This window comes from Phyllostomus hastatus, unplaced genomic scaffold, assembly GCF_019186645.2.
Source record: "Phyllostomus hastatus isolate PE091 unplaced genomic scaffold, TTU_PhHast_1.1 phas_contig_62, whole genome shotgun sequence".
NCBI lineage: Eukaryota > Metazoa > Chordata > Mammalia > Chiroptera > Phyllostomidae > Phyllostomus > Phyllostomus hastatus.
The window spans coordinates 9,119,453-9,134,219 of record NW_025333921.1 but is presented as its reverse complement, the minus strand read 5'-3'; positions in this window follow the sequence as shown (position 1 = coordinate 9,134,219).

Below are 14,767 nucleotides of genomic sequence, written 5' to 3'. Positions count from 1 at the left end.
TTTTGTTAAATTTCATTTTTTGGTCCTTTGGTTAATTTAATAATCACAGCCACGAATCAACTTTTGCTTTTTATTTCTAATTCAAATTTTGAGTTTTCTCTCTCCTTCTCTTTTTTAATGCTAAAACCCTTCACCACCCCTCACCCAGCTCAACCCATCCCACAAGAGGTGTCAGCCTGAGCTCTGTGTATCTGTCTCTATTTTGCTTGTTAGTTCATTTCATTAGATTCCACATGTGAGTGAAATCATATGTTTTTTCTGACTAGCTTATTTCATTTAGCATAATATTCTTCAGGCCCATCTATGCTGTTGCAAAGGGTAAGATTTTCTTTTTTTTGGTGGTTGAGTAATATTTCATTGTGTAAAAGTACCACTGCTTTTTTATCTATCCATCTACTGATAGGTACTTGGGCTGCTTCCAAATCTTGGGTAAGGTACATAACACTGCAGTGAGCATGTGGTGAATATATTCTTTCCAATTAGTGTTTCAGATTTCTTTGGATAAATTCCTAGAAGTGGAATTAGTGACTCATAAGGCAGTTCTATTTTTAATTTTTTGAGGTAACTCTACACTGCTTTACTCAGAGGCTGCACCCATCTTTCCCACCAACAGTACACAAGGGTTCCCCTTTCTACACATCCTCACCAATAGTTGTTTGTTGATTTACTGATGATACTCATTCTTACAGGTGTGAGGGGATACATCATTGTTGTTTTAATTTGCACTTCACTGATCATTAGTGATGTTGAGCATCTTTTCATATGTCTGTTGGCCATCTGTATATTCTCTTTGGAGAAGTGTCTGTTCAGGTCCTTTGCTCATTTTTTAATTGGATTGTTTGTGTTATTTTTTATGTTGAGTTGTGCAAATTCTTTAATTTTTAAAAAATATTTACCCATTTTCAGATTTATCAGCAAATATGTTCTTTCATTCAGTGGGTTGTCTTTTCAATTTTTTGATGATTTAATTTGCTATGCAAAAACTTTTAAGTTTTATGTAGTCCCATTTGTGTGTGTGTGTGTGTGTATATATGTTTGTTTCCCTTTCCCATGGAGGCACAGCAGAAAAAATATCATTACAAGAAATGTTCAACATTTTACTACCTATGTTTTTCTAGGATTTTTATAGTTTTGAGTCTAACATTTAAGTCTTTAATCTATTTTGAGTTTCTCTTGTGTATGGTGTAACAAAGTGGTATAATTTCATTTTTTTGCATGTATCTGTCCAATTTCCCATCACCATTTATTGAATAGACTGTCTTTACCACATTGTGTGTTTTGTTCCTTTGTCAAATGTTAATTAACCATAAAGGCATGAGTTTATTTTTGGGCTCCCCATTCTGTTTCATTGATCTCTAGTTCTGTTTTTCTTTTCATGTGAGTGCCATCCTATTTAGATTATTGTGGCTTTGTAGTAGATTCCTCCAACTTTGTTATTTTTTCTCAAGATTGCTGTTGCTATTTGTGGTCTTTTGTGGTTCAATATAAAGTTTTGGAATATTTGTTCTAACTCTGTGAAACACACCATTGGTATCTTGATAGGAATTGCATTGAATCTATAGATTGCTTTGGGAAGTATGGACATTTTAGTGATGTTGGTTTTTCCTATCCATGACCATGGTATATGATTCTGCTTCTTTGTATCTGCTTCGATTTCTTCAGTGTCTTATAATTTTCCAAGTACATGACTTTTACATCCCTGGTTACATTTATTCCTAGGTTTTTATTCTTTCTGAAGTAATCATGAATGGGTTGTTTTCTTAGTTTCTTTTTCTGATAGTTCATTCTTGATGTATAAAAGTGCAACTGATTTCTGGATTTTTATATTGCATCCTGCTACTCCACTGAATTCATTCATCATTACTATTAGTTTTTTTGGTGGAATCTTTAGGGTTCTTTATATACATTATCGTGTCAGCTGCAGATAATAAGACTTTTACTTCTTCCTTTCCAATTTGGATGCCTTTTATTTCTTCTTCTTGTCTGATTTCTGTGTCTAGGTCCTTCAAAACTATGTTGAATAAGAGTAGTGAAAGAAGACATCCCTCTCTTGTTCCTTATCTTAGGGGAAACTCTAATAGTTTTCCCTGTAAATTATGATGTTGGCTGTGGGTTTGCCATATATGGCCTTTAATATGTTGAGGTGTATGTTCTCTATTCCATTTTTTATTCAGTTTTATTTTATCATAAATGGGTGCTGGATTTTATCAATTGCTTTTTCTGCATCTATTGATATGACTGTGTGGTTTTAATTTTTTCATTTTGTTTTTGTGGTGTATCATGCTTATTAATTTGCAGATATCATACCAACCTTGCACCACCAAAATAAGTGCTACTTGATCATGGTGTATGGTCTTTTGAATGTATTGCTACATCCAGTTTGCTGATATGTTCTTGAGGATTTTAGCATCTTTCTTCATCAGGGATATTGGCTTATAATTTTTTTAGTGTCTTTATCTGGTTTTGGAATTAAGGTAATGCTGGCCTCATAATATACACTTGAGAGTTTTCCCTCTTGAATTTTTCAGGCTAGTTTGAGAGGATAGATGTTAGTTCTTCTTTGAATGTTTGGTAAAATTCACGTATGAAGCCATCCAGTCTAGAACTTTTGTTTGTTAAGAGTTGTTTGATTACTGCTTTAATTTTACTAGTTGTAACCTCTATTCAGATATTCTAATTTTTATTATTCTGTTCTGCAGGATTGTGTTTCTAAGAATTTATTCATTGTGTCCAGATTGTCTAATTTGTTGGCATATAGTTCTTTTTTGTAAAATTATCTTCCAGTCCTTTGTATTTTTTTAGTGTCAGTTGTTACTTCTACATTTTTTTTTCTGATTTTATTTATCTGGGTCCTCTCTCTCTTTTTTTTGATGAGTCTGGTTAAAGGTTTGTCAATCTTGTTTATCTTTTCAAATAACCAGCTCTTAGTTTCATTGTTATTTTGTATTTTTTACAGTGCATTTCATTTATTTATGCTCTAATCTTTATTATTTCCTTTCTTCCACTCACTTTGGATTTTGTTGTTCTTTTTCTAGTACCTTTAAATATAAAGTTTGATTGTTTATTTGAAATTTTTTGTTTGTTTCTAGAGGTAGGCCTGCAATGCCATGAATTTTTCTCTTGGAACTGCTTTTACTGGTTTCATAGGTTTTGGGTTGCTGTGTTCTCATTTTCATTTTTTCATGGTGTTTTTTATTTCTTCCTTGATTATATTGTTAACTCATTCATTGTTTAGTAATACATTATTTAGTCTCCATTTCTTTGTGTGTTTTTCTGTTTTTTTTTTCTTTCTTGTGATTGGCTTAGAGTTTCCTACCATGATGGTAAAAGAAAATACTTAATATTTTTCAGTCTTCTTAACTACATTGAGATTTGTTTTATGCCCTAATATGTGATCTATCCTAGAAAATGTTCCATGTGCAGTAGAAAAACAAATATTCTCCTGTTTGGGGGTATAATACTCTGAGAATATTAATTAAATTTTTCTGAACTAGTGTGCCATTTAAAGCTTTTGTTTCCTTGTTGATTTTCTGTCTGGAAGATTTATTCATTGATGACAATCAGGTGTTAAAATCTCCTAATATGCATGAGAGCCCAGCAGGTGGAAGCTGACTCCATTTCCTCTTTCACTCACTTTGGATTTTAGGCTGATCTTCTGTTAATTAACCCCAACAATCAGCAGAATCTTACCTGATATGAAGTTTTGAAGCAAAGAAGTACAGAAGATGCTTTGTACTGTCCAGTAAGGAGACATTGTAAGTTAAAGTGGAAATGCCATGTGCACGGTGCCTGCAGCAGTGAAGAGACCAGACTGAGAAAGCAGCTTTGGAGCTTCTTCCTGTCTTGAAGTAGGGGCCATTAGTCCCATATAGGAATCCCCAACCCTAACAGGGAGAGACTTGGAAGGACATATGGAGTCTGGGAGACCCAGTTACACAAACACAGTGAACACTATGTCTATAATGTAGCGCCAACCTGGAGAGTGCCAGATTCAATCTCCTAAAATGATCAGGTTGCTGCACCTGGGTGTGTAACAGGCACCCTGAGGCTGCAGCCAGCAGTAATCATGACAGACATTTTGCTTTTTGGTGAGGAATATGTGTAGAGAACCAGACAGTGACTCAGTACTGTGGTAGGGGTACGACATAGAGTCTTTTTAAAAAGGACCTGAAAAGTGGTTGTGCAAAGACCTCACAGAGAGCTGCTCTTTCCACAGACCAGATTGAAAGTGCAGTTAATTCCCATTGAATCCAGCTGGGCAGAGAGTCCAGAGAGTTGTGCAACAATGGGTTTGCTGGGCCCTATCCAGCTTGGGTAGCAGGCTGGTGGCTGCACAAAACACAGAGTTCTAGGCTGCATCTCCTGCAAAGGCAGTGGGCTGGGAGTTGGATGGAAAAGCGTTTCGTGTCAGAGATTCTTTGCAGTCAGGCTGACACCCTTCCCACTGCAGAATAAAAACATCTATAAAGGGTATACCATTTCCCATCCGCTTCCTCTGGACTAATTCAGGCCAGGCTCAGGGGCTCTCTGCTGGGTGCATATCTGCCAATAAAAAGGGGAGTCCTTTCTGAACTTTGCTCAGCCATAACAAGATATTCTGGTTCCTTGGGCCCTATTTCACTGAAACCAGCTGTGTAGAGAGGAAAGGAAGAAACCCCTAAAAAATGGCTAAGTGAAATTGAGGCAAGCAATTTATCAGACATAGAGTTCAAAGTAATGCTTATGAGGATGCTCAAGGAACTTAGTGAGAACAACAAGGAGCTTAATGAGAACTACATTAGCATGAAAAAGGACATAGAAAGTATGAATAAGAACCAAGTGGAAATAAAGAATAAAATATTTGAAATGAAGAATACACTAAAAGAAATTAAAAGCAGGCTGGATGAAGCAGAGAATTGAATCAGTGAGTTGGAACACAAACTAGAAAAAAAACACCCAATAATAACAATAAAATGAAAAAAGACTAAAAAAGAATTAAGATAGTGTAAGGAAGTTTTGGGACAACATGTATGTAAAAATATTTGCATCCTAGAGATAACTGAATGAGAAGTTAAGGGGCTTGGTATAGACAACTTGTTTGAAAAAAATAATGACAGAAAACTTCCCTACCTTGGTAAGGGAAAAGTCACAAAAGTTCAGGAAACACAGAGGGTCCCAATTGAGATGAACCCAAAAAGGCCTCCCACCATGACACATCACAATAATAATGGTAAAATTTAAAAACAAAGAATCTTAAAGGTAGCAAGGGAGAAATAGCTAGTAACATACAAGCAAGCTCTGATAAGGCTATCAGCTAATTTCTCAACAGAAACACTACAAGCCAGAAGGGACTGGCATGAAATAATTCAAGTAATGAAAAGCAAGAAACTGCAACCAAAACAACTGTTTCCAAGGCTCTCATTTGAAATGGAGGGAGAAATAAAGAACTTTCCAGACACACAAAAAAAAGGCTAAAAGAGTACATCTCCACCAAACCAGCATGGCAAGGGATCCTAAAGGACTGCTTTAGAAGAAGGAGAAATATATATAGAGAAAGAAGAACACAAGTACAAAGGGAAAACTTGGCAATGAATGAATACTTATTAATAATATTTTAACTGTAAATGGATTGAATACTCCAAACAAAAGATATAGGTTAGCTGGATGGATAAGAAAACAAGACCTGCATATAGACTGTCTACAAAAGACCCATCTCAGAACAAAAAATTTGCATGGGCTAAAAGTAAAGGGTTGAAAAAATATTCCATACAAACAGACATAAAAAAACATAGCAATACTTATTTCAGAAAATATAGACATCAAAACAAAAGCCATAACAAGAGATAAAGAAGGTCACTATATAATACTTAATGGAGTAATACAACAATAGAATATAAACATATGCACTGAATATAAGATCACCTAGTCTACAGCCATACCACCCTGAATGCACCCAATCTCATCTGAATATAAGATGACCTAAATATATAAAGAAAATTCTGGAGGACTTTAAGAAAGAGGTTGACAGCAATACAATCATTGTAGGGATTTTAATACCCCACTGTCAACAATAGCTAGATCTTCAAAACAAAAAGTCAACAAGGATTTTGTGGCATTGATGACCCTGTAGGTCAAAAGGACCTAGTTGATATTAACAGAGCAACCCAAAGAAGCAAAATATACATTCTTTTCAAATACATATGCATCATTTTAATAGACAGACCACATGGTAGGACCCAAAACAAGCCTCAACAAATTTAAGAAAATTGAAATCATATCAAGCATCTTCTGGGATACAATGGTTTGAAACAAGAAAGCAACATCAAGAAAAACAAAACTAATAACATACGAATCATGAAGGCTGAATAACATTCTATTAAATAATGAATGGGTTAACAATGAGATCAAGGAAGAAATAAAAAAGTACATGGAAACAATTGAAAATGAACACAGAACAAACCAAAACCTGTGGGACACAGTGAAGGCAGTCCTGAGAGGGAAGTTCATAGCAATACAGGCCTACCTAAAGAAAACAGAAAAACCTCAGATAAACAATGTAACCTACATTTACAAGAACAGGAGGAACAAAAACAAACAAAGCCCAGAGAGAGAAGCTAGAAGGGAATAATTAAGATCAGAGCAGAATAAATGATAAAGAGACTAAAAAACCAATTCAAAGGATCAATTAATCCAGGAACTAGTTCTTGAAAAAGTAAACATAATTTACAAACCCTTAACCAGACTCATCAAGGAAGAAAGAGACAGGACCCAATAAAATCAGAAATGAAAGAGAAGTAAGAACTGATACCACAGAAATGCAAAGAATGGAAATTACTATGAACAACTACATGCCAAGAAGTTGGACAATCTGGGTGAAATGGAGAAATTTCTAGAGACATATAATCTTCAAACACTGAATCAAGAAGAAGCAGAAAACCTGCATAGACCAATAACAATGAGCAAAATTGAAGCAGTAATTAAAAAACTCCCCACACACAAAAGTGTTGGACCAGATGGCTTCACAGGTGAATTTTAAACATTCAAAGAACTAACACTTCTCCTTCTCAAACTATTCCAAAAAATTCAAGAAGAGGGAAGACTCTCAAACTATTTTTACAGGATCAGTGTTATCTTATTTTCAAAGTCAGGTAGTCACAACAAAGAAAGAAAATTACAGGACAATATCTTTGATGAACAGAGATGCTAAAATAGTCAACAAAATACTAGCAAACCAGAGCCAGCAACACATTAAAAAAATTATATACCATGATCATGTGAAATTTATTTCAGGAATGCAAAGATGGTACAATATTGACAAATCAATAAAGGTAATGCATGACAATAACAAAACAAAGGGCAAAAACCACATGACCCTATCACTAGATGTGGAAAATGCATTTGATAAGGTATAGCACCCTTTTAATATAAAACACTTAGCAAAATGGGAATAATGGTAGCATACATTTATCAACATAATAAAGACCAAATATGAAAAACACTGCCAACATTATACACAATGGCAAAAACTAAAATCTTTCCCTTAAGATCAGGAAACAGACAAGGGTGTTCACTTTTACCACATTCTTGTTCAGCATAGTACTTGAAGTCCTTGCCACAGTTAAGAAAAAGAAAGACTGTATGGGAGAACATTTTTGTAAATGATACATCAGACAAAGGTTTAATTTCCAAAATATATAAAGAACACATATGACTCAACAAAGACAAAGAAAGCAAAAAAAAGTAAGTGAAGGACCTGAACAGATACTTCTCCAAGGAGGACATACAGAAGGCCCATAGACACATGAAAAGATGCTCGACATCACTCATCATCAGAGAGATGCAAATTAAAACCACAATGAGATATCATCTCACATCTGACAAAATGGCTATCACTAATAAGTCAACAAAAAACAAATGCAGGTGAGGGTGTGGTGAAAAGGGAACCCTAGTGCACTTTTGGTGGGCATGTAAGCAGCCACTGTAGAAAACAGTATGAAATTTCCTCAAAAAATTAAAAATGGAACTGCCTTTTGACCCAGTGATTCCATGGCTGGGATTATACCCTAAGAATCCTGAAACACCAGTTCAAAAGAACTTAGGCACTGCTCTGTCCATAGCAATGTTATTTACAATAGCCAAGAGTTGGAAACAGCCTAAGTGCCCATCAGTAGATGAGTGGATCAAAAAATTGTGATAGATTTTCATAACAGAATCCTACACAGCAGAAAGAAAGAAGGAATCCTACCTTTTGGGACAGCATGGATGGAACCAGAGACTATCATGTTATTTTCAATAAGCCAGTCAGTGAAAGACAAATACCATACAATCTCACTTATAAGAGGAATCTAATCAACAATATAACTAATCAGCAAAATACAACCAGAGGCATAGAATCAGAGAATAGACTCACAGAGGTAAGAATGGAGGAGGGTGGAGGGTATTGTTTGAAAGAATGTGAAAGGATTAGTCAAGGAACATGTATGAAGGACTCATGGACATGGACAACAGGGTGGGGACTGGCTATGGAAGTGGGGGGAGGGCTGGATGAGGGTGGCAAAAGGGGAAATAAATGGAACAACTGAAAAGCATAAAAATAAAAAAATAAGAAAATAAAATATAAAAATATATAAAAAACACAAAAATCTCCTAGTATGACAGTGTTATTGTCGATTTGTCCTTTTATGTCCATCAATATTTGCTTTACATACTTGGGTGCTCCAGTGTGGGGAGCATCTATGTTTACAAGTGTTATATCCTCTGTTTGGATTGCTTCTTTGATCTTTATGTAGCCCTTCTTTGTCTCTTTCTATAGCCTTTATTTTAAAGTCTGTTTTGTCAGATATAAATATTCCTATCCCAGCTTTTTTTCACTTCCATTTGCATGAAATATTTTTTCCATCTCTATTTTGTGTGTGTGTGTATTTTTGATCCTGAGGTATGTGTCATGTAGACAAAATTTATAGGGGTCTTGTTTCCTTTTCCATTCAACTACTTTATGTATTTTGATTACAGTGTTAAAAGTAATTTACATTTGAAATGATTATTAGCAGGTATGTATGTATTGCCATTTTATTCTTTTAACTATTTTCCTCTATTTTTCTTTTTTTTCTTCTTCAAGCCTGCCCTTTAACATATTTTTTGTAATACTAGTTTGGTTGTAACAAACTCCTTTATCTTTTTCTTGTCTGAGAAATTCTTTATTTTTAAGTGATAGCCTCGGTGGGTAAAGTAGTTTTTGTTGTAGGTCCTTGCTTTTCATTACTTTGAATATTTCATGCCAGTTGCTTCTGGCTTGAAATGTTTCTCTTGAGAAATTAACTGACAGTCTAATGGGAACTCCCTTGTAGGTAACTAATTGTCTTTCTCTTGAACTTTTAACATTCTTTTTTTGTCTTTATCCTATGCCATTTTAATTATGATGTGTCTTGGTGTGGGCCTCTTTTGATTCATCTTGTTCTGGACTCTCTCCGCTTCCTGGACCTATGCATCTTTTTCCTTTTCCAGGTTAGGAAAGTTCTTGCTCATTATTTTTTTCAAATACATTCTCAATCCCTTTTTGTTTCTCTCTGGTCCTCCTGGTACCCTTATAATGCAAATGTTGTTATGCTCCATGTTATTTCAAAGGTCCTTTAAACTAGCTTCATTTTTTAAAGTTCTTTTTTTCCTGCTCTAATTGTTTTTTCCTACATTGTCTTCCAAATTGCTGATTTGATCCCCTGCTTCATTCCACCTACTTTTTATTCCTTCCAGTGTATTCTTCATTTCAGATATTTTATTCTTTCCTTTCTGACTGGTCCTTTTTAAATGATTTCTATGTTCTTATTCATGCTGTTGAGCATCTTTATTACTTTGAACTCTATATCTGATCAATTGCTTACCTCCATTTTATTAACTCTTTTTCTGTGTATTCATCCTGTTCTTTCTTTTGGTGACTGCTTCTTTGTCTTCTCATTTTGGCTGCCTCTTTGTGTTTGTTTCTATGTGTTGCTAGATTTGCTATGACTCCCTGTCTTCCTGGGTTGGCCTTCAGTACTAAGTGACCTGTGGGGTCCAGTGGTGCAATTTCCTAGATAAACTGAGTGGTGCTTCAGGAATGTCTTTGTTGGATTATGTGAGCTCTACTGGTGTAATTGAGTCTTGATTGCTATTGGCCCATTCATACATAGGATCAGCCCTCAGGCTGGCTGACTGTAAGGCTCAACTTGACTGCATTGTGCAAGCTGCTGTGTATGTGGTGACCACACAAAGTGGTATTTGCCTCAGCCAGGACTGGCCTCTGCCAAGATTTCCCTTAATATATGTCAGCTGTGAAGTTTATGGACCCCACTCAGATGTTGTCTCAAGCTGGGCATTGGTTGTGTTTGTTCTGGGCCTCTTTGGAGGGACTGTGCTGCAGGCCAATAGAAGAGCCTACCTGTGACTCGCCCACAGCAACCTGTTTAGAGTTACAAATGATCCACAGTTTGTGGCTGCCTCTGGTGAGCCTGGGTGCCTGCAGGAAAGAACAAGCTGCAACCCAAGGCTGGTTCTTACTAGCACTTGGCCTAGGGACTGGTCAACAAGTCTCAAGTCACTTTGAGACCTGCCTCTGCCTGCCTCTGCCTGCTGGTTGCCTGTTAGGTTCAGACACTGAAAGAACCTCTGGATGTAGTCCTCAGCAGGGTGTCAGCCACACAGGTTGGGGTGAGAGGTTTTCCAGAGGGTGGAGCTATTGCTTCTTCCTAGGCTGATGCACAAGGAGAGGAGTGCTCTACCCAAGAGATATGGCATTTGTGGTATGGGAGAACAACTCAGTATGGGGATCTTGGCAGCTGTCCCTTCAGCTTTCTCTCCAGAGCCACAAACCCCAGACTCTCTTTATGCCCTTTCTCTGCCAGAGCCCACAGTGATTGAATTGTGAATTAAATTTTGTGCATTTTTCTTTAAGAGGGTGCTTGTGTCTCCAGCAGAGCCCTGTCTTTTTCTGATAGACAGAAATCTCTCTGATTTTCACAGCCAGACGTTGGGTGGTGCCTCTTTTTGGTTCTGGTACACTAGACTGGGGTTCCTGGCTTGGGGTTTAGACCCCATACTTTTCAGGGGGCAATCCCCACAGCTGCTACTCATGGGAGCCTAGCCAGGCCTTTTGTGTATCTCTGCCTTTCCTACCAACCTCGATTTGGCTTCTTCTATAAATCCTTGGTTATAAGACTTTTCTTTAGCTAGTCTTCAATTAATCATTCAGGATTTTTTTTTTTATAGTTTAGTAGCAATTCCAGATTGGTTCTGGGAGGAGGTGAGCATAGCTTCTTCCTACTCACTGCTGTTCTGGATCTCTCATATATACTTGTTGAAACTGATGTGGTCGTTACTTAGTGTTTAAATGAGCTTTCAGAAATGGACTCTAATGTGAATCAGACAAAATTAAAGGTTGAACATTCCAGGTTAAAGCTTGAAAATAGTTTAGAATGTAAAGTCACTTCAGGAAATTTTGGATTAGGTGGACTTCATACCTTTTTGTGCATATAAATTATGACTGATTTTGACAGGCAACAGGGCTGTTCTTAGAGAAGGTGCCATAACCAGTGATGATGGTCCACCATCACCTGATTGATTTCTGTCTTTCTGTTAAGGATTCTGCTGCTAAATTGGCACCAATATAATTAAGAAATGGGAATATTTAAGAGTGAAAGTTGCAGACACATAAGGTTTTTCTATATATTTTTTCTCCCTCATAGTCTCTTTCTCTTTCCCTCCTTCCACAGCATGGGCTATCTAGCCTGTTTTGCCTGGCCTCTTCTCACCTGTACATTGTGAAGTACATATGTAACAGTGGTTCTAAGTGGCTTTTGAGTCAATTGTTAAATTTTCAGGAATTTTGTGAACCTGTTGTCAAATACAACCATTATTAAAATTAAATTATATAAACTTACAATTAATTTATATTAAGACAAAAGTATTAACTACTCAAAACTCATTACCTCTTTTTTTTACTACTTTAAACCATTATCTCTGCTCTTGAGATTTTATACATCAATTGTTTTGTGGAAGAGACACTGCCATTCATCTCTTCCGAAGTTGGTCCTGAGTGGTGTTAAATTGGTGGTTTGAAATAGGCCAGATGGGGCTCTCTACACCATAGAAATCAGCAAATTGTGAAAATTATGACTTGGTTTAGTATCTTTTCTGTTGTTTATATTGTAAAAGTGATGCAGAATATGTAAAATGCTGATTAAAGAAAGTATTATGTGTACAGTTATTAAATTGTGAGTAGCATAAAAAACATGACAAACTTTTTTCCAGTAGTCAAAAACTAAACTATTTTCCAAGTAGCCAAGAAGTCCCTCACATTGTTGGTAAGTGAGTAAATGTCTTGCATAGTCTGTTTTTATTTCACTATAGTCTTATTCCTTAACATAAGCAAAATTATTGTCACCTTTTGTGGCACGCTACACTCATTTATTAATGATATGACTGACTTCTTGATTGAATTTGATAGTAATAAAGTATATTCATATTCTCATTTTCTGATACTTTTGTTGGACATAGAATTAAAAATATTGATAATGGATTTTCAAAAAACATCAAGTCACACTGAAGTGATAAGCATGTGGAATTTATAATAAATAATATTGCATATTTTATTATTTGTAAATTATATATTATATATCTTTTATGTCAGCAAAAGTTATAATAAGCACTCATGTACATACACACATACATACATCAGACATCTTTACTGGAGATCTGGTAATCAAACATTTACCAGCTCATCACTGCATATATTCCTTGGTGGGGTTGGAAAAGTCATTTAGTTCAGATTTTCTGCATTTAGATATTGGCTGGAAGGAAATTTAAAACAGCCCAACCTAGTTATATTTTATGCTAAGCTGGATAGGCAGCTGCTAATATGTGATTTCCCTTTCAAAATTTCTATTTTCATTGCCAATGTATTAAATTGTAGTATTAGAGATTTATTACTTTGGGTTCTGATACTTTTTGATCTTCCAAGTAGTAATTTTAAAATGGAAATGTATGTTTTGGGAATACCAGTTAAGATACAGTTTTCTCATAGATATGTATTTCACACCCACCTCTACACACACCTGCTAAATCATAACTGTAGATAGTGTGGTCCAAAGAAATAGTGTTTTTAATATGTACTAAACCAGTATTTGGGAATCATTACTTGAACCTTGTGTTAAATATAAATAGCCCAGAGGAACAAAAATGTAATTCAGCACTGCCATAGTTAGACAAGATTAAGAGGTAGTAGACATCAAGGCCTTGTGGACATAGCCCTTCTCCTCCGCCTCCCTCAGGCCCCTGAAGCTGAGTGGATAATGAATCCTGGTAGGAGGCATGCCAAGCACAGCCAAGCTAATTGTAAAAGGAAATTCTCCAGATACTCACATTGAACTATTTGGAAAAATATTAGAAAGAAGTCTCCCCTATTCCTTATTGCTCAGGCAGGGACTACTATGCTGTGTCTTCAAGTGCAGTGTTGTGAAAATCAGAGATTGTTCATCCGTTTTGTTTCAGCCAGCTATATGACTTCCCAGCATGCATGCCCATCTGTCCAGCAATAAAACCTTTAATTTTCCATTCCTGTAGTTTTTACAGAACTATTGGCAGAAAATGAAATGATCATGATTCCGTATGTATGGTTGGTCATTTTGGATCCATACTGCTCTTCTCTGAGACTGCTACAGGGTCCTGTAAAGGGCTTACCAGGTGTCCAATCTAAATTGATGAGAACAATCACTCTCTTTCTAACCTGACACATCCAGTTTGTCTGGAAATCAGCAGGCTTTCCTCCAACCATCCAATTAACACCTAATTGCTTGTATTCCAAGGAGAAGGTGAAGGCTGCTAAAACTACTGGGTAGGATGTTTATCTAACTTTTACTTTTTAGTCATAGGTGTGGAGTTGTAAAGAAAAGTTTGTACTCAAAAATCTACTAAGTAATGAGTAAGTGGTTCAAATATATATTTCTCATTTCATGAGTGGCTGGGCAAGTGTAATTAAATGATTTTAGGGATAAAAACTAAGAAAAAATTCTAGTTCTGTGTGACTATCTCTTTTCTTACAACCCCAAAGTAAAACTATATACATACATTTTACCTTTAAATTTTTAGTTATATGTTTGATATAAGTTATTTTGGTTAAATAGTTTATTTATTTATTTGTTTGTTTATTATTTATTTATTTTAGTTCATAGACTCTGAAACAGTAGAGAGGGTAACTGTTTGGTCAAATTATTTTGTGTATGGGGTTGCCATAGCATTTGGAAATACAGATAGTATTATTTTAATGTGTATTGTAATATGATAACAATAAACTATTTATTTTGTATTTATATTTCCAAACTTGGTGGTCATCCCTTACAACTCTGAGTAAGCTATATGCCAGATCTGGTCATGCACAAAAAGAAGGAGAGGGCGTTTCCCCCATCTCAGCACAGCTGACATTCAGTTGGGTCAGGTAAAAACTTTCCATGTAGGTGCTAGAGTCATATCACATTCGGATTTAATTTAGGCAAATTGACCACGAGAAAGCAGGGGAAGAAAGTGAGAGCAGAGAGCAATTTAAACAATAGGGGTGATTTCACCATTCTATTCAGGATGTCTGTTACCCATAGTAAGTGTGAGAGGGGAAGTGTTAAGCTGCTGTTCTTCCTCAGGTGTTCTCAGTTCCTTCATGCATCTCACAGCATGGAATTGTGATTGTGGTGTTTAATGGTAATGATTTATTAATACAATGTGGATACCAAACACAAGCTAACTCTTTCATCTGTTGTTAAACCAA